The 24842-nt window shown below is 46.2% G+C and overlaps 1 protein-coding gene across 4 annotated transcripts in view; it reads right to left on the bottom strand.

The window, feature by feature from the left end:
• Positions 1-24842, bottom strand: part of DAAM2 (dishevelled associated activator of morphogenesis 2) — a 107145-nt gene that overhangs the window by 72834 nt on the left and 9469 nt on the right. For 2 of the 4 annotated variants that reach the window (XM_012721675.1, XM_004673447.2), the window contains exon 1: positions 5664-5914. The exons of the other annotated variants lie outside the window; for them this stretch is intronic. The gene's annotated coding sequence lies outside the window, so the exon portion shown is untranslated. Of the gene's footprint in view, positions 1-5663; positions 5915-24842 lie in introns of those variants that run through there. 4 annotated transcript variants of the gene reach the window in all.

Here is a 24842-nt window from a genome sequence, read left to right as displayed (position 1 = left end):
GACAGAATGAAAATAACAACTATGAAAATGTAACACAAAGAAAAGAGAAACCTCCAAAGATCCTAGGCAAGTTACATTCATTAGTATTACAATACTGCCCTGCACACTGAGATTGGCTCGGGGCCAAATGATGCCACCTCTCTCTTTGCATGATGTTGCATAATATTCCAGAAACAAATTCACAGCTTCTCTTGGTCTTTATCTCAGATTTTTTTCTTTGAGGCCTGGGCAATATTTACAACCCCCTTTCTTTTTAAATGGGAAAGTGGTTCGAACTGTTAGTTGAAAGAGTGTTTTGGAAGTGTGTATGAGTGTCTAATTCTCATTCACCAGTGGCCACCAATATACTTTTTCATGGCTCACTTCTGATTTTTTAGGCTACTTTCCTGAATTTTCGTACAAGTGGCCTTGAGGCACTGCAAAATCTGCAGCAGAAACGGAATGTAAAGAAAGCAGAACATAAAGAAAGCAGAACAGGACCCTCCCAGGTGGCACAATTGGTTAAAGAGCAACACTGTGAAGCTTTCCAGTCACCACAGCATGAGTTCAAGGCCCACTCTGGGAAGTGACCCACATGGCGCGGCCAGACCTCTCCTGGCCCGCCCACTGCTCCCCTCAGCAGTGTACTTCGTCAGTTGGTCTGCTCTGTTCCCCACTCTGTCTCGGGTGAATCCTCTCACCCCCTGTACCTCTGGCCTATACCCCAGTTCTGTATGCATAAATAAATAATTAAAAAAATAAAAGGCAGTTCAGGGAGGAAGGGGTTGGGGACTAGCTGGCGTTTTTGATGTTTTCCAGGAAAGAAAAGTCACCTACATACCTTGAGAATTCTGTCAGTTTAAAAAACAAAACAAAACAAAACACACACACACACACACACACACACAAATCCAGGCCCAACAAAAATAAGACCTCTCTCAGGAGCCACACATGCTCACCTGAGAACTTAACTTTCTGAAACAGCCCCACCTCCCACTGCATGTTTCTTTGTAGAAAGCAGGGAGCCATGAGATACTAAGATGTTAAGAGACAGGGCTTTCAGATGTCAAAATGTACTTGCCACCTCCTGTCAGTGATTTGGAACAGTTAAATCAGGCAGCAAGAGCAGGTCCCAAAGTCACTTCTTCCTCAGGCCTCTTCTCTCCCGGCTGCTTCTTGTTTCTTTCCTCCCCAGTCTGCTTTAAGACAGTCAGACACTGAGCAGGCAGGCAGAAACAAGACCAAGGCCAGGGTCCAATGGGGAAGGAATCCAGGCCCTTCAGAAGGCATGGCACAGGCCTTACCAGTATTTATCAACACACACCTATACCTTCAGGACGCCCATAAAACATGAGCCTTGTGCCCATTTCCTAGTGAGAACCTGGAGATTTACAAATGCCAAATAAGTTGTCCTGGGCTGTTCAGCTGGGATAGAGCAGGACTGGTGTCTTTTCCACCGTCAGAGAGGTGCCTGGACCCCTGCCAGCTGGGCACTGCAGAAAGAACTCACATCTTGGGGCTACAAACTCCCACCTGCCCACAGGGCACACACACCTGGGAGAGAGGTCCCTGCTCCATACCTGTGTACTGTGGGACAGGTCGTGTCTGCGCTCCTGCAATGAACTCCAGAAACCAGTTCCAACCTCTACCTGCCAGATGCCACCCTGCCAGGGCATGGCACCAGTAGAGACCCAGCATCTTCTTGCCACCACAGAGTGAAGTGGGCCTGCCAGGCTCAGGGATGTGCCCCACTCCACCCCCAGGCAGAGCGGGGCTGCTTCTCCAGCAATGGGATGAACTGCTCTCCTCTCAAGGAGCAGACAACCTTTTTTGATTCCCATTGACACTCTGTGAGGTTGAGTAGCAAGCCTGACAGGCTGTCCTTTGCAGGAGAGCTACCTGAGCCCACCTGAAACCACCCTCGGATTCCCCTCTCTCCTCTTAGAGCCTGGCAGCTAGGATAACCCAGTTCCTGCAAAGTCCAGCCTCTTGTCTCCCCTCTCCTATTCTCACCCACTTAACGAGAAAACACCCTGGCAGGGGAAGGGGAGCAGAAGTACATACTCAGCCCCCGCCTGGAGCTGGCCCCGATGATCCAACCTGCAAGGCACCTGGGCTGGCTGAGAGGCACCCGTGGGTGCTCCCTGCCTCACTTGCCCACATCCTCTTTCAGCTTGCCCTGCCAGACCTGGGAGGCCACTCCCGAAGGTGGACACAAATCCTCTGTCCTGAAGTGGCAGAACCATCTCTGTCAGAGGCGTGGGGCTTGTTTTCTTAGTTAAGTGAAAATGCTGACATGGGAGCCCGGTGCTGGCAGGGGCTTGGCCTTCAGCGGCTGCTAGTGAAAATTCTTGCTTTGAAATCTGGCTCTCTCATGCCCCACTCCATGCCCCGCACGGGATGTCAAAATAAACATGGACACCCGATCATGGGGCGCAGGGAACAGCAGGCTCGGGTTACAGGGCTGGTGACGGATTTAGCTCCAGGATGGGCGCTTCAGTGCCCCACATGTGACAAGATCTTGACTTCCTGAAATGGCACAGCTAGAGCCCCGGGAGGGGGGCAGGGAGAGGTCACTGGTGTTTATGCCCACACTATTTCCTGAGTGCCTCCTGCCCAGCAGGCCCTTGATGAGATAAAGTTAGGAACGTATCACCACAGCGTAGCAAAGAAGGCTCAGTCCCAAGGAAAGGGCAGAGTGGCAGGGTCACTGAGAGGAGGAGCCTACAGAGCCCTGAGTATCACGGCAAGACACAAGGAGGAGAGAACTGACCTAAAGAAGGAGTCGCCGATCTGATGAGTGGAGAGGACATTGGGAGCAGGGGGGAAGGCATTCCGGGCAGAGGGTATGCATGGGCAAAGTCTTGGAGGCATGAAAAAAGGTGAGCATATTTGAGGAAGACCAGGTGGCATGGGAAACATGGCTCAAGAGTGGGGCTGAAGGGGGCATGGGAAGGAACCTTGCAGAAGATGGCCCTGGAGATATAGAAGGGGCTGCGGCCCATCCTGTGAAGGAGTCAAGAGGATGTTGGGAACTAGCAGAGGTTTTCAGCAAAGACTAATGCCTCCTGGACCTGGGGTTGCCAGATCTGGCTCTGTCCCAGCTTCCAGAAGTACAGTTTCTCTGGCACACAGCCATAGCTATAGCCATTGAGACACATCCAAGTCTGCTCTGGGGTTGGGGGAAGGCAACATAGACGGTGTGGGCAAAAAACTGCAATCTTTCCTCTTGGGACTCTTACAGCAAAGGCTTTCCAACTTCTAATGTGGAAGACAGGAAAAGGCAGGATGGGTCTAGGGAAGGAGAACTAGGGTGCAAAGACAGGCCAGGCCATCACTGAAGCAAGTGTGATCACAGGCTGCCTCCTGGCAAGATCAGCAAAAGGAGGTGAAAGAGGAACAAGAGTAAGATGGGTCAGGGGTGTCCTGTCTCCAGTGCCCACACTGGTGAGACTTCCCATCCATATAGTGTGCTGCCACCCGGCCCCACCCAAGTGCCAACATACCCGATCAACATGATGTGGTAGTGTAAGCTCCAGACAAGTATTCAAAGTCACAGCCACAGTTCCCTGCATCACCTAACAGCCAGGCCACGGGAAAAGTGGAAAGTTCTGGAATGACCAGAGGGAGAGTAACTTCCTTTTGAAAGGAAGTCACACAGAGCTCCCAGCAGGCTCAGTACAAGTTGTTCCATCGGCAAAGGTCTAGACAGGAGCAGCCACTTACTGGGGGTCAGAGGCGCTATGTTCTGGCTTCTGGGTCCTCATTCAGGAGCTTCTGTCTTTGCTGACCTGTAGCTTCCTTTCAGAGTCCCTGGACTGGGTCTATTCCAATCCGAAAGACCCGAAGACTCAATGATCGGGACGACCCACCCACTGCTCTGCTTCAGCCAAACCCAGTTCACTCCCGGCCAGGAGAGGAGATTTTGAGCCGTTTCCTCTGCAGAAGTCCACGCTTCTTGCAGTAGAATCAGTGTATCCATTTCTAATCCTTGGCACTTTGTGCCTTCCAAGCCCACAATGTAGAACCAAGTGGAAGAAAGGAAACACTGAAAATTGAACAGTATCACTTGGTGCTAATTTGCACAGAAACAAACTTGGGGACTACAATCTCATGCCAGTGGTAGGTTGTACGGTGGCCATTCAGAGGGCTCAGATGACACATTCAATTTCTAGGTGATCATTAAAATGCAAACAAAGTGAAACAATTCTTAAAGAAAAGTTCATTCTCAAGCAGAGTTTCCCACATGACCCCCAGAAGAATCTGGGTCTGTCTGAGTCACTGTACAGGGTGGAGGATCCACCTAGGGACTTAGTTTCACCTGCGGCTACCCTAGTCTTATTCTCTGCAGCCTTCAGTGCCCACCAGGATGGCTGGCACCGTCCTGGTCATTAAACTTGTGACAGTCCATCTCTGGTGAGCAAACGAATGAAGTTCAAATCCTGGTTCCACAATTTTCCACTTCTGTCTCCTCAGGAGCTAGGACCTTTCCTTAACCCCTCTGAGCTTCAGTGTCATCATCTATAAGACCTTCAAAATTATTCCAGACTCAAAAAAAAAAAAAGTGATTGGGTGAATTACAGGAGATGATACTCATAAAGCATTTCTCATGGGGACGGATACTCTCAAGGAACACAATAAATGGTAACTACGATTATTGCTTTTCAAAAGTGACTTTAGTCCCATATCCAACACATCTTTCTAGAGCCTCACACATAATTCCAAGACATTTTTTGTTTCGGTAAACCTGCCGCACAATTTGGCCTAAAGGCAAACAGAAAGGGCAGTTGGAACACAGTTTAGTAAAGAACAGCTCTGATCTGGAAATCAAGCCAGGGACGGAGGCTGCTACTATATCTTGCCTCCTCCAGAGAGGCACAACACCCAGTTCTCCAAACTGCACCTGGGCATTCACTCCCTGGACCTCACTTGTGTCCACGCCACAGGAATGAAACCAAGGGACCGTCAGCTCACAGAAGGTGGGATGTCAGCCCAGGCCCAAGCCTCTGCCTGCTGTGCAGACCACGGCCCGCTTCCTTCTCAAGCCGAGCTCTGGGCAGCGTGGGCCTCCCTCAGGGCTGCGTTCCCAGGCTTCTGCAACAACAGGGCTCCCATTCTTCCCGGCCCTTGACAGACCTGCCTCCTCCCACAATGACTGCCCGCAGCTACCCCCATCCAAAGGGTCAGCACAAAACTCTTGGGGGCCTGGAGAACAAGCCGAGGGCCTGGTCTGCCTCTCTACCCCAGGAGAAAGAGGAATTGGCCAGAATCCCTTGCTGAGACAGAATCACAAGACCACTCACTTCACCCTAAGGCTGTAAATGTCACTTGGCCTCCAGCATCTTTGCAAACAGCCCTCACTGACCACACTTTGTTTTTGCCAAATGAGAGAGAAATCTGACATCTGCCCCTCCCTGATCTTTACTCCTTGGGCCAGGGTCCAGATATTCCCAGATGTCAACCCTCCGCTCTCTGCCACCAGGGCAACAAACACTGGCAGGAGAGGGTCAGGGATATCCCCAATTCCAAGGCGTACTACCCGCTGGGAATCCCAGCCCGGCTCCCAGCTTCTCCTTCCTACATTTCTCTCTCGGATTCCACCCGGCAAGATTCAGCAGTCTCAACCTCACATCCACAATCCACAATACAAGGAGGAGGAAACAACATGGGTTTCTCTTACTTACCAAGTTTATCCAGCTATTTTCCGACTTTTTTTTAGGGATCCTGAGCTCAGTCCTTAAGAATGATCCTCCTATGTCCCAGAGCCAGGGCTGGGTTTGGGGAGCCCAGGGCTTCTGTGGGGCTACTGACAGAGAGTCTTCTCTGGTCATGGATTCTGAGGGGTGTGCAGTGGATTTGAAACAGCCCCCCTCCACAGCTACCCTTCTCCAAAGGCTCTAGCACTCAAATCCAATCCAGGAGGGTCCCAGCTGCAGCCCAGGGCACCCAGCAGGGGAAGCAGGGCCAGCAGGGTGCACCACTGCTGGACTGTGTGCAGCTGCCTTTCTTAAAGGGACAGCCTGCTCTGGGAGCCAGGAGATCCTAGGCAGGAAGGAGAGACAGAGGATGAGCCAGCTTTCCCCAGGAAGGAACTCTGAACAGGCACCAGGCCCCTGGCAGGACACTTGCCTAATCCTGAGGGCTTGGACAGGCTCATCCGTCTCCTGGTGAGTGGGAAACAGGCTGAAAGCACCTTCTCTGGGGGAGTTTCTCCTCCTTCAACTTCCCAAGGAGCTGAATTCATCCACAGGGAGCTAATTATACTAATCCCTCACTATGTGCAAGCACAGTTTAGGATGTAGGTACTTTTGCTTCTATCCCTACTTTAAAGATGAAGAAACTGAGGCTAGAGTGTAATCTGACAAGGTTCCATGGATAATAAATGCAAACATTTGGATTTGATCTTCACTGGAGCTCAGCCACTAAGCCTGGTGGGGTTGGGGGAGGGGGGGCACATTTTATCAGCCTAAATTGCAGAGGAAGCACCTACCAGGATTACATTCATTCCCTAAAAAAGTCCATATTTAAGACAGGGGCCCTGCCCTCAAAATGCTCCATGAAGGAATTACCTGCACGCTTAGCCCTAACTGCCTAAAGAGAGGAATTGCTTGTTCTTGGTCTCATTATATCTTTACAGTTACACTTCTTAAAATAAGTGATCATCCCCCCTATAAATTAAAACTTAAAATTTTCAAAGCACAGAGACTAGCACAGGTAAATGGACATACTGACATGTTCGTGCTACCAGGAAGCAGCATAGTAAAACCAACAGGACAATGAAAAGATGCTGGGATTAAATCTATTTGAATTAGGTTTTAGTCATGGAAATGAAAGCAAGAGTTTTCTTCTTTCAGCCCAATCTGAATTTAAAACAATTCTTTAAAGACCTGGTTCTTAAAAAATGAAAACTTAGGGCCTTCCCTGGTGGTGCAGTGGGTTAAAGCCCAGCACTAAGAAGCTGCAGCCACTGCAGCATGAGTTCAATTCCCGGCCCTGGAGGTAACCACATAACGCGGCAGACCTCTCCTGACCTGCCCGCTGCTCCCCTCAGCAGTGTATACTTTGTCAGTCGGCCTGTTCTGCTCCCCACTCTGTCTCTGGTGAAGTATCTCACTGCCCTGCACCTCTGACCTGTATCCCAGTTCTGTATGCACAAATAAATTAAGTCTTAAAAAAAAATGAAAACTTCAGTTAAGACCCATCTCCTCCTGTGTGGTTCCAGACCCTTCACAGTTTCATCACCAACCCCATCTCCAGCTTCCCCTCACTTTGCCCCACCCTGGTCACAGCCAGACTTGCAGAGGGTCCCTACCTGGCGATCTGGCATTTGTTCGTGTAGTGTCTCTTCCCAAGGATCTCCTTTCTTGCTGTCAAGTCCCTTCAAGACCCAGTTTATATGGAACCTTGTATGTTATAAGTACAATGGATTGCCCCCTTCTCTGAGCCCTACAAGTGTTGCTCTAAGCATTCCATTAGTGTGCACATCATCTGTATTCCAATTAGTTTAGTATCTTTGCTAACTTCTCCATCCTGAGAAACTAGCACCTAAATAAGGCAACACAATGCTCACTATTGTCTGAAGAGCGCACATAGCTTTCCAGGCATCCCCTCCTATGTGATCTCATTGAGCTTCTTAACCTGACCAGTGTGTATATTAGAAGTGTTAGATCTAGTACCGAAGGGAGAAAGTGATGCTTGAAGTCCTTGAAGCCCTGCCCTTTGGAGGTCAGATTTGCCTTGAAGGGCTGGCTAGTCCCCCTGTCCTCTTTCAGGCCAGGCTGGACCACCCCCATCTCCTGCTTCTCCTTGTGTATGCCTCCTGGTGCTCCATCCTAGAAGATGCTTGTGTTCAGCAACTCTTCCAATCAAGCACGAGACACCAGAGAGCCAGAAGGCACAGAAACAACGCTTCCCTGCTGGTGTGTAGCATGCATTTTCTCTGGGATAGCTGGTGAGGTGTGGGCTTCCAGTGAGATCCCAGAATGATGCCACAGGCTTCACGGAGGAAAACTGTCATAGCCAGTGCTCATAGCCTGGCAGAGGGCGGGGACCACAGGCGCACAGACATAGAGCCAGAAGAAACTTTAAGTTCCATTGCTCAATGCCTCCCTGGATGGCCAGGAAAGCTCAGACTCACAGTAGGGAGGAACTTAGCAGAAGCACAGAGTGAGATGGTGGCAAAGTAACACCTGATCTCTTTCTGATCCAAGTACCCCACTCCCCCAAAATGCAACTTGATGGATTTGTACTAAAAGGATGGCACAAAGGCCAAATTATTTTATGGGGCATTAAAGTACATAGCATCCAGGTGCTTCTTGAACATAACAACACAGAGAAAACTATTTAAGAACATAAGGATAAAAACAGAGAAAGTGTTCAGTAAGTCTTAAACTTTAGTACACCTGGCTGCCAGGGATCATCACACATACTCGTGCTCAACCTCTGGCATGAATTAAGGAGCCTTGTTGTTCGATGTCTAAAACTGCAATGGAACTTGCCTCCCCCAGTAATGCTGCATACGGTTGCTTAGTCAAATCTTATAGGTCCCAACTCCCCTTCAGAGCAGTTGGTTCTTCCTTCCCTTCTTGTTTGGGGAGGGCCACATGACTTATTGTGGCCCATGAACCAGTAGAGACAGTGTTGTTGTGAGGGTCAAAGTTGTGTCAACTTTGTGGGGCTATGGCACCAGATACTTGGCCAAACACCAGTCTGAAGTGAAGACATGGATAAACATTTAAGTCAGTAGACTTGCAAATAAAGTTGACTGTTTTTCATAATGTAAGTGGTCTTACCCATTCTTTTGAAGATCTTAAAGAAAAAAACCCTGTGGAAGATGGACATCAACCTCCAGATGGCCTTACCGATGCAAATTTGCAGTGCCAACTATTCCTTGGAACCCCTGGCTGCGAGCTGGCCTGTATATATATGGGTTTGCCAGTCCCCACAATTAAATGAGCCAATTCCTAAAGGTAAATATAGGGAGTGAAGGAGGCGGGTGAGTAGGTAAGTAGATAGATAGACAGGCAGAGAGAGAGAGAGATATACATGCATCGACTGCCGTTGGGTTCTGTTTTCCTGGAGAACTCTGACAAGTGTAATTCATGATCTAGAGAGAATTTCGTTATCAAGGTCCAGACAGACCCTCTTTCACTTTGGCACAGTGATTTTTAACATGTAAGGATGAAACACCTCATTTCCGCCAGGCTGAAATCCTGATTGCCTTAGGGACTCGGATTTGCATCAACTATTCCCCGGGAACTCTGGCTGCAAGCTCATCACCATCACAGTGATGAGCAGGTGCCCTCTGTTGACCCCCCACCAACAGGGGGGTGGTGTTATTTTAAATCGCTAAGATATGGGGCTGTGTGTTGCCACAGCATGATCTAACTTACCCTGACTCAAGTGTGGGCTATTGGCCATGCATCTGAGATGCTACAGTGTAAGGAGAGAAACCCAATAAGAGGAATAGAATCACAAAGGCTCTTGATCCTGTCTTCCACTGAGTCCCAGACACATACTCTTCCAACAGCTGCCTGGCTTGCCTCCCCTAACTTGGGTTCCCAGGATGTCTTCACATGGAATCCAACCACAGTAGTGTAAATACATCAAAGGTATAACCTCAACGGTTGAAAAAATCTTCCCTAGAAAATTTTCAGTTCTGCTGAGGAATCTGACCAAAGGCCTGGATTAGAATGGGAAATTCTCCAAAGAACAAAAGTTTCCACTACGGCAACAAGAATGTTAAACATGATTTAAAAAAAAAAAATTCTCAGTAAGAAAAATGAGACCATGAGTGTTTATAAGCCAAAGCCCAAAGGCCACTCCCTGGTTCTGGTGAGGTTTCCTGCTGTATGGAGAGAGTCAAGTGGACTAGAGAAGGCACTGGACGCAGAGCTGACTATCCTTGTCTCCATGCATGTGGGTTAATAGGGAAACTTTAGGAAATGCAGTTTCCAGGTGTTGATGATTCTCCTTGGGAATCAAGAGAGAACCAGCAGCTGCTAGGACCCCCCCCCCCATCGTTCTTTTCAATGAATAAATCCCTTCCCCTAATATTAAACACACTATGGGGACAAACTCTAGGACAGACTAAGGCATCATGGATTTAAACTATTATAGGAAGAATTTAGCTTAGACCAGTGGCTCACAGTCAGGGTTTTAGGGGACTTTGGCAGTATCTAGAGACTTTCTTGGTTGTTCACAACCAAACAGAGGACAGGGATGCTGCTAAACATATGATATAAAGGGACAACCCCTCCTACCCCCCAAGCCCCATCAACATTCTCCTCCCCAGCATGGTTCAGGCTAGCAGCAAGGTTTGATAAACTCTGGTTGAGACTAGCTGTAATTATGAGGGGTTGAAGGTTTAGAACAAAGATCAGGAAGAGCATTACAGAAACACAGGAAATATATATGTGTGTCTGTATACACACACACACACGTGCATATAAATATTTCTATACATACACATGCACATAAATATTTCTATTCATACACAGACAAGCCAAAACTGCACCACTAAATTATTATGAGAGGTAGCATAGCTCATGTAGAGAAATAAATTTCATCTCTACTCTCATCTCTACTCTCCCCTCTGATGAGGGAGAAGCCAGCAAAGGAAGAGAAGGTCCATTATTTACAAGTTGTCCTTAGATTTGCAAAGGAGGCAGAGAGCAAAGTTTTGGAGTGGGACTGAGAATAAAGATTTGAAGACTGAGGTGCTTATTTGAGTTGCTGGTGAACACCCAAAAAAGACAAGCAAGGCGAACGCCAGGACTTCCAGCCAAGCAAGCAATCTCTTTTAGAACAAGGTTAGCCAGTATTCAATTCCAAATTGTTTGCTTTGTTGTGACATAAATACCATTGGGCTCCTCAAACCTTAAGGCTTTCCATGTTTATAAAGTCCTTGTGTAAACGTTGTGTGTGTGACTGTGTGTGTATGTAAATCAGAATATGGGGACTAAATTCTATATCTGGACCAATAGAGTACCAAAAAATCTAATTGCATGAAACCAATCCTAATCATTAACATTTTCTGCAGGCCTACTATGCCAGACACACTGCCCAAGTACTTGAGATGCATTCTCACTAGATACTAGAGGGATACCATGTTATCCCATGTTAAGGATACAAGGTCAAGGCAAAGGGGATTTAAGTTGCTAGTTCAGAGATCACAATCAATGAAGATAGAGTCAAAAGTCAATGCTAAGAGGTTTAGCTCCAGAGCCCACATTCTCAAATTTCAGGCTCCTCTGCTATTAACCAGAGATTAATTAGTGATCTTAACTAACTGGATAGAAATAGGAACTCAGCTGGAGGTAAAGGGAAAAGTATAAGCCACTACTTCTTACTTTGGAATCCACTTCTTACTTTGGAATCTCTAGACCAATGGCTTTCAGACTTTACTGTGACAGGCTCACCTGGCAGGCCTAAGAAAATACATGCAGCTGGACTACATCCCCAGCATTTGATTTAGAGGGTCTGGAACAGGGTCCAAGTATTTGTATCACTAACAAGTTCCAGGTGATGCTGATTCTGCTGGTCCATGGACAACTCCTTGAGAATGGCTGTTTCTCTGAAGGGATGTGGGACTTCTCCTGCTTATAAGGGTTATTTTGGTTCACTTATTCTGAATCACAAGACAGGGCTCCTCGGCTGACATCTGGTCCAGTGTCAACTATGGAGTAGCTGTGAATTGCAGAAAGCTAATACTAAAGAAAATGGAGGAGAGGAGAGACACGGTCAAGGAGAATTCGACCTGGAAGAAGCAAGTAGTGACAAAAGTGCCACGGGTTCTACAGATTTGATGTACATTCCAGATAACAAAGTGCAAGTAATTGAGTCATGGAGACACAATTAACTCAGATTACCTCCCTCCCTGGAACTGCAGGGAGGGTGTCCCAGAAAGTCTGAGCAAGAGATAGGTACATAGGAGAGACTCACTGAGTGGGAAGTTATACACGATAGTAAATAGAAGAGAGATGACTAAGCGCAAATCACAGCTCTATTGCTATGTAGTTTGGACCCTACTGAAGGTTCCTAACTGCCCTAAGCCTTAGTTTCTGAATCTAAAATGGAACAACCACAAACAAAATTCATAGCTGAAAGATCTAATTGCCTTTGAAGAGCTCATCACAGTGCCCACTCCAGGCCTTACACCAAGCCTGGGTAGCGACACAGGAACTGCATCTTTGGCAGCGAGCAGGGCCACCATCAGAGCAGATGTTTGCTTTGCTGCTGCTCATCCTCCAAGCAGGAGCAAGAGCGTGAGCTGGAGATGCAGCTCAGTCTCCCCCTTTGAGGGCTTTTCCATCCAGGGAGCATCCTCCCGTGTTTCAGGGTCCTCTTCCCGTTCTGAGCCCACTCTCTATCGAAACCAACCTAGTGGCCCTTCCCCACACCTGGCTCAAATTTCTCTCCCCATTTCCAAAACTGAGAACACTGAGAGAAGGGGACAGAATGAGACCACAGGCTGCTTAATATCTACACACACAATTTGTCCTCATCCTGCCTTAAAAATGCATGCTGGGCCTCCCTGGTGATGCAAGAGGTTAAGTCTCAGGGTAGTCAAACTATCGGCAGCCACTGCAGTACAAGTTTGATCCCCAGCCAGGGAGGTGACCCACATGGCACAGCAGACCTCTCCTGTCTTGCCCCTGGTCCCCTCAGCTGTGTATTTCAGTCAGTCTGCCTGTTCTGTCTCTGGGGAATCCTCTCACCCCCTACACCTCTGGTCTACACCCCTGTTCTTCTACATAAAAATAAACTCTCTTTAAAAATTGAAAAATGCACACTGAGAGAAAAGACCATAATATGGAATGACCACAGATAATCTAAACTGGGAAGGTAAAGGTCCTCATGTGTGGTTTGTGGCCAGGTGAAGAGGGGGTGGTGATGATGGGGACCTGAGGGAGAGAAACAAAAAGATCCAACTCCCTTTTAATCTGTCTGGGGTGGACTTCCATGCTTATTTAATTTTTATGTTAATTTTTTGTTACATTTTCTGTAACAAACCTGTTTTTATAATCAAGGAAAGATTTTGTTTTTGAACTTCACATTCTTCCAAAGGTTTTCTTGATGATACCCCACTTCACAGCTCTCCCTTGCTTTACTCACACTCACACATTACCTCTTCGTTCTTGTGCTGCTTGTGGCCCACGCAGCTGGTGTAGAGAAGAGAGTTTGCACTCTTAGTGAGCTTGGGCAGATTTCCTGACATGATTCTCCTGTGGAGAGCTGCCCTGGCGTGGGAGGAGAAGTTTCCTCTCATGAAAGAGTGGCCCAGTTCTCTACCTGACACTCCCTATCCTGGGATCCACTCCCACCCCCCAAAACACTAGAGGATTCTTCACACAGTGAATTATACCAAGAGGAACGGTATAGAGAGTGTCACTTACTGCACGTGAGGACTGTGTACACCTACACACACCCCAACCTGCCCCTTTAGGCTGTCTACACATAGGAAACTACCATCCAGTTAGTGCCCTGGGGTGAACTGGGAAGGCAAGTGCCCTGTGGTTTGTGAGGGGGTGAGCAGCCAGGAAGAGGCAGCACCAAACCTCTTCCACCTGGCTCTGAAATCCACACTTATTTTCTTGGACAAGACGAGGATCCCATTTCCCACTGTGAGGAATCTCGCCGTCTCGGTGACAAACACTTTCCCCAAGAATGCTTGACTTTTCAATGAGGAATTCTTGTATATTTGGGATTCTTGGAAACAAGACAAAGACTAATGACTTGTTGGCTCTACCCTATATTTGGAAAGCCTCTGAAACTCCCAGGGCATGGAGGAGGGAGATGGGAAAGGAGGGTGTTCCCAACAAAGAGGATGGTGGCAGAGATGGGATGCAGGATCCCAGGGTTCAAGCTTCAGGTTCTCCAGAAGCTTCCCAGTGACCCCAAAACCTAAAGTCACCCTCCACACAGTGACAGGCAGTGTGGGGAGGTGGGGGGTACTGAGGAGAGCTCATGAGGCAGAAGAGGTACAGCACAAGGCGACAGGATCATTGAGTCTTCGGCCGAGGGAGATGGTAGTCAGGTATCTGCACACATTTCAGAGATTCTGGGCCTGGGAGTTGGGTACACCTAATTTGGAATGCCTCCATGCCAGACTAATTGTGTAACCTTAAGCAAGAGCATAAATTCAGAATCTGTTTTCTATAAAATGGGGCCATGGGCTCACATTCTCTTTGCAGAGCTATTGCCAGAATGAGATGTGTTGAGTGTGCAAGTGCTTGGCCCAGTGTCTGCGCATAGTAGGCTTTTGGAGATGGTAGCTATTGTTTGGTGAGTTTGAGGAACAGGAATTAAAACATGCTTTCTGGAGTGGGTCAGCGACTGGATGGTCAGCAGTGAGAAGACGTAGCTCCCCAAGGTAATGGCAGCTCGGCCTAAGCTCCTGACTTCCGAAGTTCCTCAGGGGCCTCTATATGTTCTGGTAGGTTTGAGTCCTGTTGCCCTACCTCATGCTCCAAATACAGATTCTGCAGTCTTGGTTGCTTAAATTCGATGTGAATGTTGAATTCCAACATGTTGGGTTCCAGATCATCAGAACAAATCAGTAGAAGGCCTGAACGTCCTGGGCCCCTCAGTCCCCACAAAGGGCCCAGTACAACCAGCAGGCACAATGAGCTGTCAGAGAAGACCAGGCAAGTCCCCTACCTTTACCCTTCCCCACCACACACACCTTGCCCTCTAGGGCACTCTCTGAGCTCTTAAACCATCCTGGAGAAAGCACCCCATATCCCACATACCTCCTATCAAGAGCTCTAGTAACCTGGGCAAACAGACCTGGCCCCCAGGACATTCTCAGACTAAATGAGAAGGTAAAACACAGACATGGAAGACTTAAGAATACAGAAAAACAAGGAGGAAAAAAAAGTTTTCTTTCAAAAGAGCTCATGTATGCAGAGGGATCACAAGGTGATTTAAGGAATCCACATTCCACAGGGTTAATCTAGGAGCTGCTCACAGTGGATGGGTGGGGCTGGACTTAGTGTCACCCACAAGCTCTCCCCAAAAGTCCCCGCTTAGACTCTGTGGGCTGAATGAAGTGGAACAGGCACTTTTGCCTGAAATAGTAAATTTACATAACCTCGGCAATCGTAGTGATGCTCAGTGCGGCTCTAGTTACAACAACAAGGGTTTAAGAACTGGAGAGTTTGCAATGGCAAAGGCAGAGGGGGGAAAACAAAACAAAAATCCACATGAGGTTTTAATTTGCGTTAGCCACGTGAGAATGGCCCTGTAGATCCAGCTATAAATACTCTGCTCTGCTGCCATTGCCACAAGACGGAAAATCACACACACACACACACACACACACACACACACACACACACACACACTAAGCCCCTTCACGCAGTTCCTGGACTTAAAAATGCAAATCAGTGTTTCCAAGAACATCCGTTTGTGGTAGCACTGGCACCTTGCTAAGCATCTTGCACAGAGACCCAAAGGAGCGTCCCACACTCACCCCCAGGCTAGATCGCTATGAGCTGCCCCCTCAAACCTAGGCCAAGTCAAAGCCCCGCTGCAGCCACAGACAGGACTGAAGACAAGGGTCTTAAGCAAATCCCACAGAAGGCAGTAAGGAGCACCCCACTTGTCCCATGCCACCTCAGACTGGATTCCCTAGAAGCAGAACCTTAGGCAGAGGAATATGTGAGTGATTGAGGCTGTTCTCTCAGGAGAGACCAGGAAAGCAATGAGGGTAACAGGAAGGGGCCGGGGGAGGGGGACCGTCAGAGTGTGGTTTTAGGAGGGCTCTAGCCTCATCCCTGCATTTGCAGGGGGGAGCTATACGGAGCTATAGCTCTGGAGACAACTGCACTGCTGCCTGGCCCCCACCTTTGAAACAAGGCAGTGAAGCTTTTGTACCTTTTTTCCCAGTTAGTCACTGGCCGCAGAATGCAGGGGAAGGGTGAACATGATGTAACTGCCAGGCGCCTCTGAATGAGGAGTTCAGGAACCCAGCAGTCCGCACAGGTGTGAGTCATTAGCTGGGGCACCCACAGCAGTTGGGGGGACCTGCAAGGGGCGGTGGCAGCATCTTCCCACGGGGTCTGCAAGCTCATGCACCTTAGGGCTGAGAGTTTGTACATTCAAACGATTACAAGGGGTTTTTGTTTGTTTGCTTGCTTGCCTTGTTTGTTTGTATTGTCTTTTGATGGGGTACTTTTAGAATCAACCCACCAAAGAGAGCAGCAAAAGAATTGGTCAAGGTGGCACGTGATGCTCATTAGCCTTTTTAATTTGAGTCTTTCCTTCTTCCATATTAATAGATCCTTGCTTTTGCTTGGGGCAGCAACGTGCCCAATTAAAATTTTGTCAGCTTCCCTCTAGTTTCTATTGCAGTTTAAGGTCTTTCCTTAACACACTTTTGGCTGGTTTCTGGAAGGAGCTTTCAGAAAAGCTCATTAAAGCAAGCAGAATTTGCCACCATGCAATTTTTGCACTGTGTACTTCTTTTTCCTGTCTGGAATTCAGATGTGAACGTAGATGTGATGCAGCCATTTTGTAACCATGAGGCAACAAGTACAAAGATGAAAGTCTCATTCTAAGGGAAGCAGTAGAGCAATAAAGCCTGGGTCCCGGATGACACTGTGGTGCCTGCCACTTTCCCAGCTCTGGACTTGTATAAGAAAAATAAAGAACTCTAGTTAACAAAGCCATGCTAGTCAATTTTTGCATGAAGTAAATGAACACAAATCCAAAGTGACATAGACTTAAAACACAGGAATGTCCCATGGAAAAAGTCCTGTTTAGATAAATAAATTGAGAAAATCCTAGTTTAAAGTGTGAAGCCAGTTTTTTACTGCAGTGCTTCTCTGAGCATTGCCGCTCTGTGAGGAAAGAATAGCAGAGAGGGAAATGCTTTTTTTTTTTAACCACAGAACTTTCCTTCCCAGGGCCATTATACAAATCTGGTTTGATCCAGTGAAGTCTGGGAAACACTAGACAAGATAAACTCTTCAGATCTCTTTCCTCCTGAGCATTTCATGATTTGTCACCTAAAGGGAGCAAAGAAGATGGTCAGGTCCACAGCTTTACTATTAATGCGACAGGAGTGGGAATCAAAGAATTGAGGCCTGTGGGGTTGTTGAAAAGGTGGAAGGGGGGGTAAAGTATATAAATGAAAACTTAAGGCCCACTGGAATTCTGGGGTGCTCATTTCTCTTTCTGAGCAAGAACTGGCATTCACCTTCAAAAATAATAATGACTCTGGGCCCTCCCTACTGATGCACCGTGTTATAGTGCAACACTACAAAGCTAGTCACAGCCGCTTCCGTGTGAGTTCATTCCCCAACAGGGAAGGTGACCCACACGGTGCGGCAGACCTCTCCTGTCTTACTCGCTGCTCCCCTCAGCAGTGTACTTTGTCAGTTTGATGTTCTGGTGAATCCTCTCACCACCTGCACCTCTGGCCTGTACTTCAGTTCTCTGCATAAATAAAACTTTACAAAATAATGATGACTCTGATAACAGTCAACATTTACTGAATGCGTATCATGTGCCTGGCACTGTGCTCACGTGCAAGACTATCCTGTCCCTGCAGCAGCCCAGTGTGCCCGCGGACAGACGACAAGTATTTATCCAAGGTCACATGAATGCCAGCCATGTGATGTGACAAGGCCTCTGTGCCCACAAGCCCATCACCTTCGATAGTTCATTCCTCCCCCATTGTTTTCCAAGTACACATTTTATTGGCATGCTGGGAATTTTCACTTGAGATGTCACGTGGCAGGTGCCCCTTATCTTTGGGGATTCTCACGAAGGCGGGTCTTATACCCCCATACATTCAACTATGTTAATTTGTTTTTTCTCTGTTCCTTGCCACATGTGTGTACAAGATGGCTTACTCCATCAAGGCTGCCACTCTGACCCTATAGCAGCCTTCACTGGAGCTGAGCTATGTTAGGTTGAACCTTAGGGTAAAGGTAATGAGAGACAAGTGAGGACAGAGCCGGGAGGAAAACTCGAGACATATTAACTCCAACTAAGGTCATGCTTAGCTTATCCATCTTCAGCTCAAGGCCAATGTAGTATGTTATTTGGATATGCTCAGCTCAATCTTTGTCCATTGAGATCACCAAGTTCAACAACTTAAAGATAGAAATGTCCATTCTCTGGATGGCAGAATATTCAGAGCGTAGTAAGTACCTAATTCCAGCATCCTCCTTTTCCAAATAAAGAACAAAACACCTGAGTCATAACCATAAATATCCACTCCTTTTCCTCTGAGACCCCCTGTCTGCCTTCCCCATGTATGCCTCCTGGAGTCAATCAGACCAACAAATCGCCCAAACTGCCTCAAAGCGATGACAGCTTCAATCAAAGGGGACTCTGCCATACCCAGCCTTGCTGACTCCATGATGAATGTCTACAGACACGCACAAGGTGCTGCATGTTCTCTGCCCTGTTCTGCCTCATCCCCCACCCTGTTCTGCCATGCTCCTGCTCTGGAGGCTAAGCTCTCCTAATGCCTTGCCAGATTTCTGGGCTTCTGGTGCCCAGAGTGATGCCTCCAATGGGAAGCAACAGCAGGTGACGAGGGAGGAGAAGGTGAGGGACTCCGAGTGCTTACTCCCTTCCCTCTTGCTAAGTGATGTGTTCTGCCAGGAGCTGTGTTCCACTGCTTCTGCCAAGCAGCCCCTCTTTAGCCCTAGCTCACCCCTTCCCCCCTTCAGGCGTAGGAGTGTTAACAGCTTCCTGCTGTTGCCTGGCCCTGGGTGCCTCACCATCTCTTTTAGTCCTTTATCTCTCTGCAAATAATTCTTTCATTACACTGTTATCAGTTTAACCCTTTGAGAAGGACCAACTGTTTCCTTCCCAGAGCCTGACTGATAGAATCTATAACTTATATTCTCAGAGCAACCTCATATCCAGAATGTGCTTCCCAATGTCCCAATTCCATGTGAGTTTTTCCCTTTTCAGATGAATTGTGTGATGTATAAATAAGCAGGTAGCAGAGACAAAAGCTCCACCAACTTTGCCCCTCAATGCAAGCACAGTGCCAGTCAGATAAGGGGCTCACTGGTGCAAAACAGAGCATTGAGGTTCATGTGCCTGGTCAAAGACACAGGCTGTACAAAAGAGGAGAGGGCACTCCAGGCCAATGCAGTGTGTCACTTGGACTGAATACCAGATTCCAAGGGAGAGGAGGCTGTAATAAAAGTAAGACCCAAGAGCTGAATCGACTGCATTCCAACAAGGCACACAGAGAAGCCAGCATGGCTTCCTTGTCAAGTAAAAGAAAGTGAAGCAATTCCCAGTGGAAGACACTTTCCCATTTCAGGGAGGGATGTTTGCAAGAGGAACAGAGCAGTGGCTGTATTAATGAAAGTCAGAGGGAGGGAGAGATTCACTGAAACCAGGCAGCAATGTGATGCTGGAGATTCTTTCACCCTAGGGCACTGAGAAATGCATGGTCTCATGTCCTGAATGGAAGATGTCAGGGTGGTGGCTTTTCTTCCAGAACAAGCAAGCAATCCCAGTGACTCCAAGGAAGAGATAAGATGAGAGAATTTTCTGGCTGTCCACTATACAGAGGAAGACCCAGAGAATTGCTATTTAGTTTCTATCTTTATGAGTATTTTGCACCTCCACCAATGGATTAATATGTGACCTTCAAAAATCCACAAATCAGAAATAGTGATTATCTCGATCCAAATGCCCAAAAGTAGATGACTGGATTAAAAAGATGTGGTACAAATACACAATGGAATATGACTCAGCAATCAAAAAAGACAAACTCAAGCCTTTTCAGCAACATGGCTGGAGCTGGAAGGGATCATGCTTAGTGAAATAAGCCAGAAAGAAAAAGAAAACTGGATGGTTTCATGCATACCAGGAGCATAAAGGACCAGGGGGGAAATAAAAATAATAATGAACAACTATATTCCAGAGACATTTTGCAGGGATGGAGTGAGGAATAGGATCAAAAATGGGGGTGGGGTGGGTGGAGGGGTAAGTGCACTGAACTTTGGTGATGACACATGGGTGATCTGGTGATGGGAAGCTCACAGGGATTACAACTGAGATGGGAAAAGGCACAAAAAGATGTAAAAAGAAACTATTATATTATTTTTAAAAATAGCAATTACCATGCACTTAAGGACTAGATGTTTGCAGAACAACCCATTTGAAAATAGTCAAATCGACATAAAATTTCTCAGGTGAGCCTGGGGTAAATGGGGCACAGTACAGGCATGTCTGTATGCTAAGAGAGAGAAGAAAGATAGGAACTTATGCCCATTTTTGAAAATGAACTTCTTTTAAACTAAGAAATATTTAGCTATCTGTAAAATATAAATAATACTAAAATAAACCTTTTTGTAGCCATCATTCAGTATAGGAAATAAAATACCACTATGTGATGGAGTCTTCGTGTCCCTCACCCTGGTCTTCTTTCCTACCTTCCAAACAAGGTGACACTTCTCTGAATTTAGTAGTTACTCCAAACAAGTTTGTATACATTAATTACACATGGAAATAGTCATAAAAGAGTATGATGTTATATGATTTTAAACTTAATAGCACCATCTTTTTACAACTTGTTTTTTTTACTTAATATTGTCTACTATTCCATAGTATATTATTGTATATGCAAATTATTAAACCAGTCTTATGGTTGATGATAGACATTTAGGTTGTTTTCTAGCTCTTAAAATCCATGCTATAATAAATAATACTGACACATCTCCTTTTCACAAGCACTGGTCTTTCTAGACTTATCTAGGATGGTAACTGCTGGGTTATAAGGTAAGTGCATCTTCAATTTTGATTGTTGGCATCAATTGCTCTCGAACGTGTTGATATCAATTTAGTTTCTACTATTAGGGAATGGAAGTTATCTTGGGTTCTATATTTAATCTGAAGAATATAATTCTTTTTCAATCTGGCGAATATGAAATGGTATCTTGTGATTTCTTTTTATATATTTCCCTAATTCCAAGCAAGAGCATCTTTTCATATTGATTATTCTGTAGCATTTTACCATTAGAACTACATCTCCTTGCTTTTGAAAACCTGAAAGAATTTTTCCTTTTGCTCATACAAGTTTGAATAAGTTAAGCATTTCAATTCTTCTCCCTTGGAAACATAAGGAAGTAGGAGGAGGCATGAATGAGGCAGAGAAGACTTCCTTTTGAATACTGTCTTTGAGACAGGACCTCTTTTAATGAGCCATATTAGTAGAGATAAAGCCCATGACAAAGCAATTTCAACAATCCCTGGACAATGTGGGGAGCACATTATTTAGACCCTGTCAACATTGTTGGCTAGGACAGTCCAGAATGTTTTCATAGTGCTCTTTGACCATACGACACACAGATCTGTGGACATCGCTAATGGACTAAATAAACCATAAGCACCACCATGCGTTTACCACCCCAAGAGTCATGCAATTACTCTACTGGCATCAACCTGGGAGGAGATTCCATAACTTCCTGACATTCCAAAACACTCTCAAACAGAACCTCAGTCTCAGTGCTGAACGTCACCCTCTCCACCCTCTCATATCTCTTTCTCTCAGGACACTGTGGGTTTTCTGATGATTCAGCTTAACATCCCTGTCCCTGGCACAAGGATGAACTAGCCTGGAAATGCACAAAGAAGCACATCTTATTCAACTGCACAACCCAAGAAAAGCATTGGATGTATGTTTTATAAGGGGAATGACCTTCTTTCCTACCAAGTCTATCCTGGACATTAAGGAGAGAATGATAATGGCAATAAATAGTCTTACTCAGGGTGTAAAAGAAATCTTAAGAACACCTTGAGATGCTTCTTTTCCCTGACTCCTATAAGCATTACATCAGCATTACCCAGTAGCTAGCATTCCAATGGAAAGCCAAATTTGTGTCGAATAATATTAACAAAGGTTCACTATGTTCCAGACACTGTTCTGAGTACTTTACATGACTAACTTTGTCCTCACTTAGGGAGGGGGATACTATTACTGTCCCCATTTTGCAGATGAGGAAACTGAGTCTCAGTGAGCATAAGTTCTTGCCCAAGCTAAGTCCAAGCTAAGCATTAAATAGTGGAGTCTGATTTTGGATCCCAGCAGTTTGTCTCCAGAATCTTCACAAGGAGGCACTATGCTAAACCAAAGCTACTGCTGGACACACGTAGCACTTAAATGCTTCTTGCTATTGCCTCAGTGAAACTGCAGCTGTGGGCTTAATGAGAAATGAAGTATCCTTTGCATCCTTATCTTTGACACCCACATCAAATCTCTAAGGCCTCAAAGAATTTGCTGATTCCATCCTGCAAGCTCCCAGGCACTGGGTTTGCCACAGATGCACCAGGCGCTGCACGTACAGAGGCCAGAGGCCCTGGAGAGGGAGGGAATCATGCTTACAGGCCTCATTTCACAGACCCCGCCTGAGCACACAGCTTCCGACACCAGTGCCTTGCATCCATTTGGAGCCACCACCGCCATAACTGCTCGGGGTGGGAATAGAGTACCCAACACTTTTCAAACACCTGATGCCACAGACTCACATCGCCCAGGTATCCCAGGGATTACTGTCACTTCCATTTTCCTCATGACTAAAATTGAGGCCCAGGAATGCTAACTGGCTAAATCACTTACCCTAATTAATGGGCAGCTGAAATTCAAGCATAGATCCTGATACCAAATGCCATGATACAAAAGCTTTTACTGCTCATGAAGCTGATCACTTTGATTCTTGGTCCTTAGCAAGTACACACCCCACCCTCTACACACACATACCACCGATTTCTCCTTCTGGACCAGGGAATAGAGTCAGATGAAAAATAAAGGAGGTAGTTGAAACTAAATTCTTGTTGTTTGAGCTATGACTGAGTAGCTAAATGAGCACATGGATGGATAAATACAGCCAACAAGTATTCCCTGAGTGTGGGCCTTATGCCTGTCACTTGGTGAGGCACCATAAATGCCACAATTACTACAGAACAGCCCAAATCTAGGAGCTTCCAGTCTGGGGTATAGGCATCTCAATGGTAACTGGGTCTGTCAATGGAAGCCCTCTGTTTGGAGCACTGTTTTAGGAAGAAATGGTGTGGAGAGGGGAAGAAAAAGTTATTATGCTTATTAGCATAAGCAGAGCAGACTGGCAGTAGAACTCATCAGGGAAAACGCTGGAGAGTGCTCTGAAGAGTTAAAAGTAAACTTCATGGCCCTATCGACCAGCTGAGTGATGCCCACGCAGACTTCAGGGGGTGAGTGTCATCCCAGTTTACTTGGAAAGTCCCAATTTATGTTTGCTTTCCCTGTGCCCCTTCCCGTTAAGGCCTCTTCACTATTGAGAGTCCTGGTTTAGACAGTAAATTATATGGTCACCCTGGCCTTCCAGGAAATTTATGACTTTCTCTAACAGTCCCTGGGCAGGAAAGCAATTCGGCTTCCCAAGGTCGTTGAGTTGCCTTATTTATGCTCCTTTTTACAGAGTTCCTCTTCACAGCCACCACCCACAGCTGGCACAGGCCCCAGGGGAAGAACCCCCCATCTGTGTTTCTCTCCAGTGTTAGCACTAAAGACAAAACTCTTCATCATCAGAACCAAAAATGCCTGAGCTGGAGACTCAGGCATATCTGTTTTGCACCCTAACCATTCCTTCCTAAATGCACTTAGGCAAATCACCCAAGCCCTCTGAGCCTCTGTTTCCTCACATGTAAAGAAAGGGTGATGAGCCCCATCTCATTTCATGGTTGCAAGGATTGGAGATGCAGATTAGGTAAAAGCATTGGGTGTATGCCTGCCCCCAGCAGACTTTATAGAATATGTGTGCACTAAGTTAAAAAGGGCATAGAGTATATGAGAATAGTTTAACAACCCCAGTATACTATTAGGCCTCAAACCTCAGCACTGTTAAGAGGAACTGCTTCTTCACTATAGAAAATAATAATAATAAAAAAATAAACAGCATGGCCCCGCCATCTCATAAAACCACTTGGCAATATCTCCTAAAACTGAATATATTCCTTTCCCATGAACCTGATTTCTACTCCTAGGAATACACCAAAAAATAGCATTCTTACGCTTACCAAAGGTCAAGGGCACAAATTTTCATAGCAAAGCTGTTTGTAGTAACTCTAAACTTAGAAACCACCCAAATGCCCATTAACAGAAGAGTAGACTAATTACATGTGTTATAGCCACAACATGGAATACTATACAGTCATGAAAATGAGTGGTCTCTGCCACAGCATGCTAAGTGAGCCAGACACAAAAGTGAGCATACACTGTGTGATTCCACTTATATGATGTTCAAGACCAGTTAAAATGAATCTAGTGAGTAGGGAGCTAGAATTGTGAACAGATAATAGCCAGAGGAGCTTTTCGGGGCAGGGGACATACGGGTGTTGTGATCATTCTGTTTCTTGATCTAGATATTGGTTACACAATGTGAAAATCCATTGAGGCATATAATATAAGCTATATTTCTGAATCAGGTTGAACTTTATTACAAAGTTACATTTTTTGAATGGAAAACATCCCTCCTTTGATAGAGTTGAGCAAAATAAATAGGCAGTAAACACTTAGCAAAAAGTGGGAGGATATTTTCTTTAGTACATGTTTTTTGACTCCCAACTCTGTGCCAGGCATTGTTTCTGTGCCAGACACCAAAATAATATGACTCAGTGTCTGTTCTCCATTATCATGTCCGTTATCTCCATCACTTTCATCATCATCACTAACATTTCTATATTCAAGTCACAACTTCAAGTACTTTTTATTTTTACTAAATCATGTATTAATTTTATCTTCATAACAACCCATTTTACAGATGAGGAAATGAAGGCACAGAGAGATGAAATAACTTAGACAAGCTCATACAACTTGCAAGACTCTAAACCCAGGAGCCAGACTC

The sequence above is a fragment of the Condylura cristata genome, unplaced genomic scaffold, assembly GCF_000260355.1.
Source record: "Condylura cristata isolate star-nosed mole 26May11 unplaced genomic scaffold, ConCri1.0 scaffold00001, whole genome shotgun sequence".
Lineage (NCBI taxonomy): Eukaryota > Metazoa > Chordata > Mammalia > Eulipotyphla > Talpidae > Condylura > Condylura cristata.
This window is presented reverse-complemented; position numbering and strand designations above follow the sequence as displayed.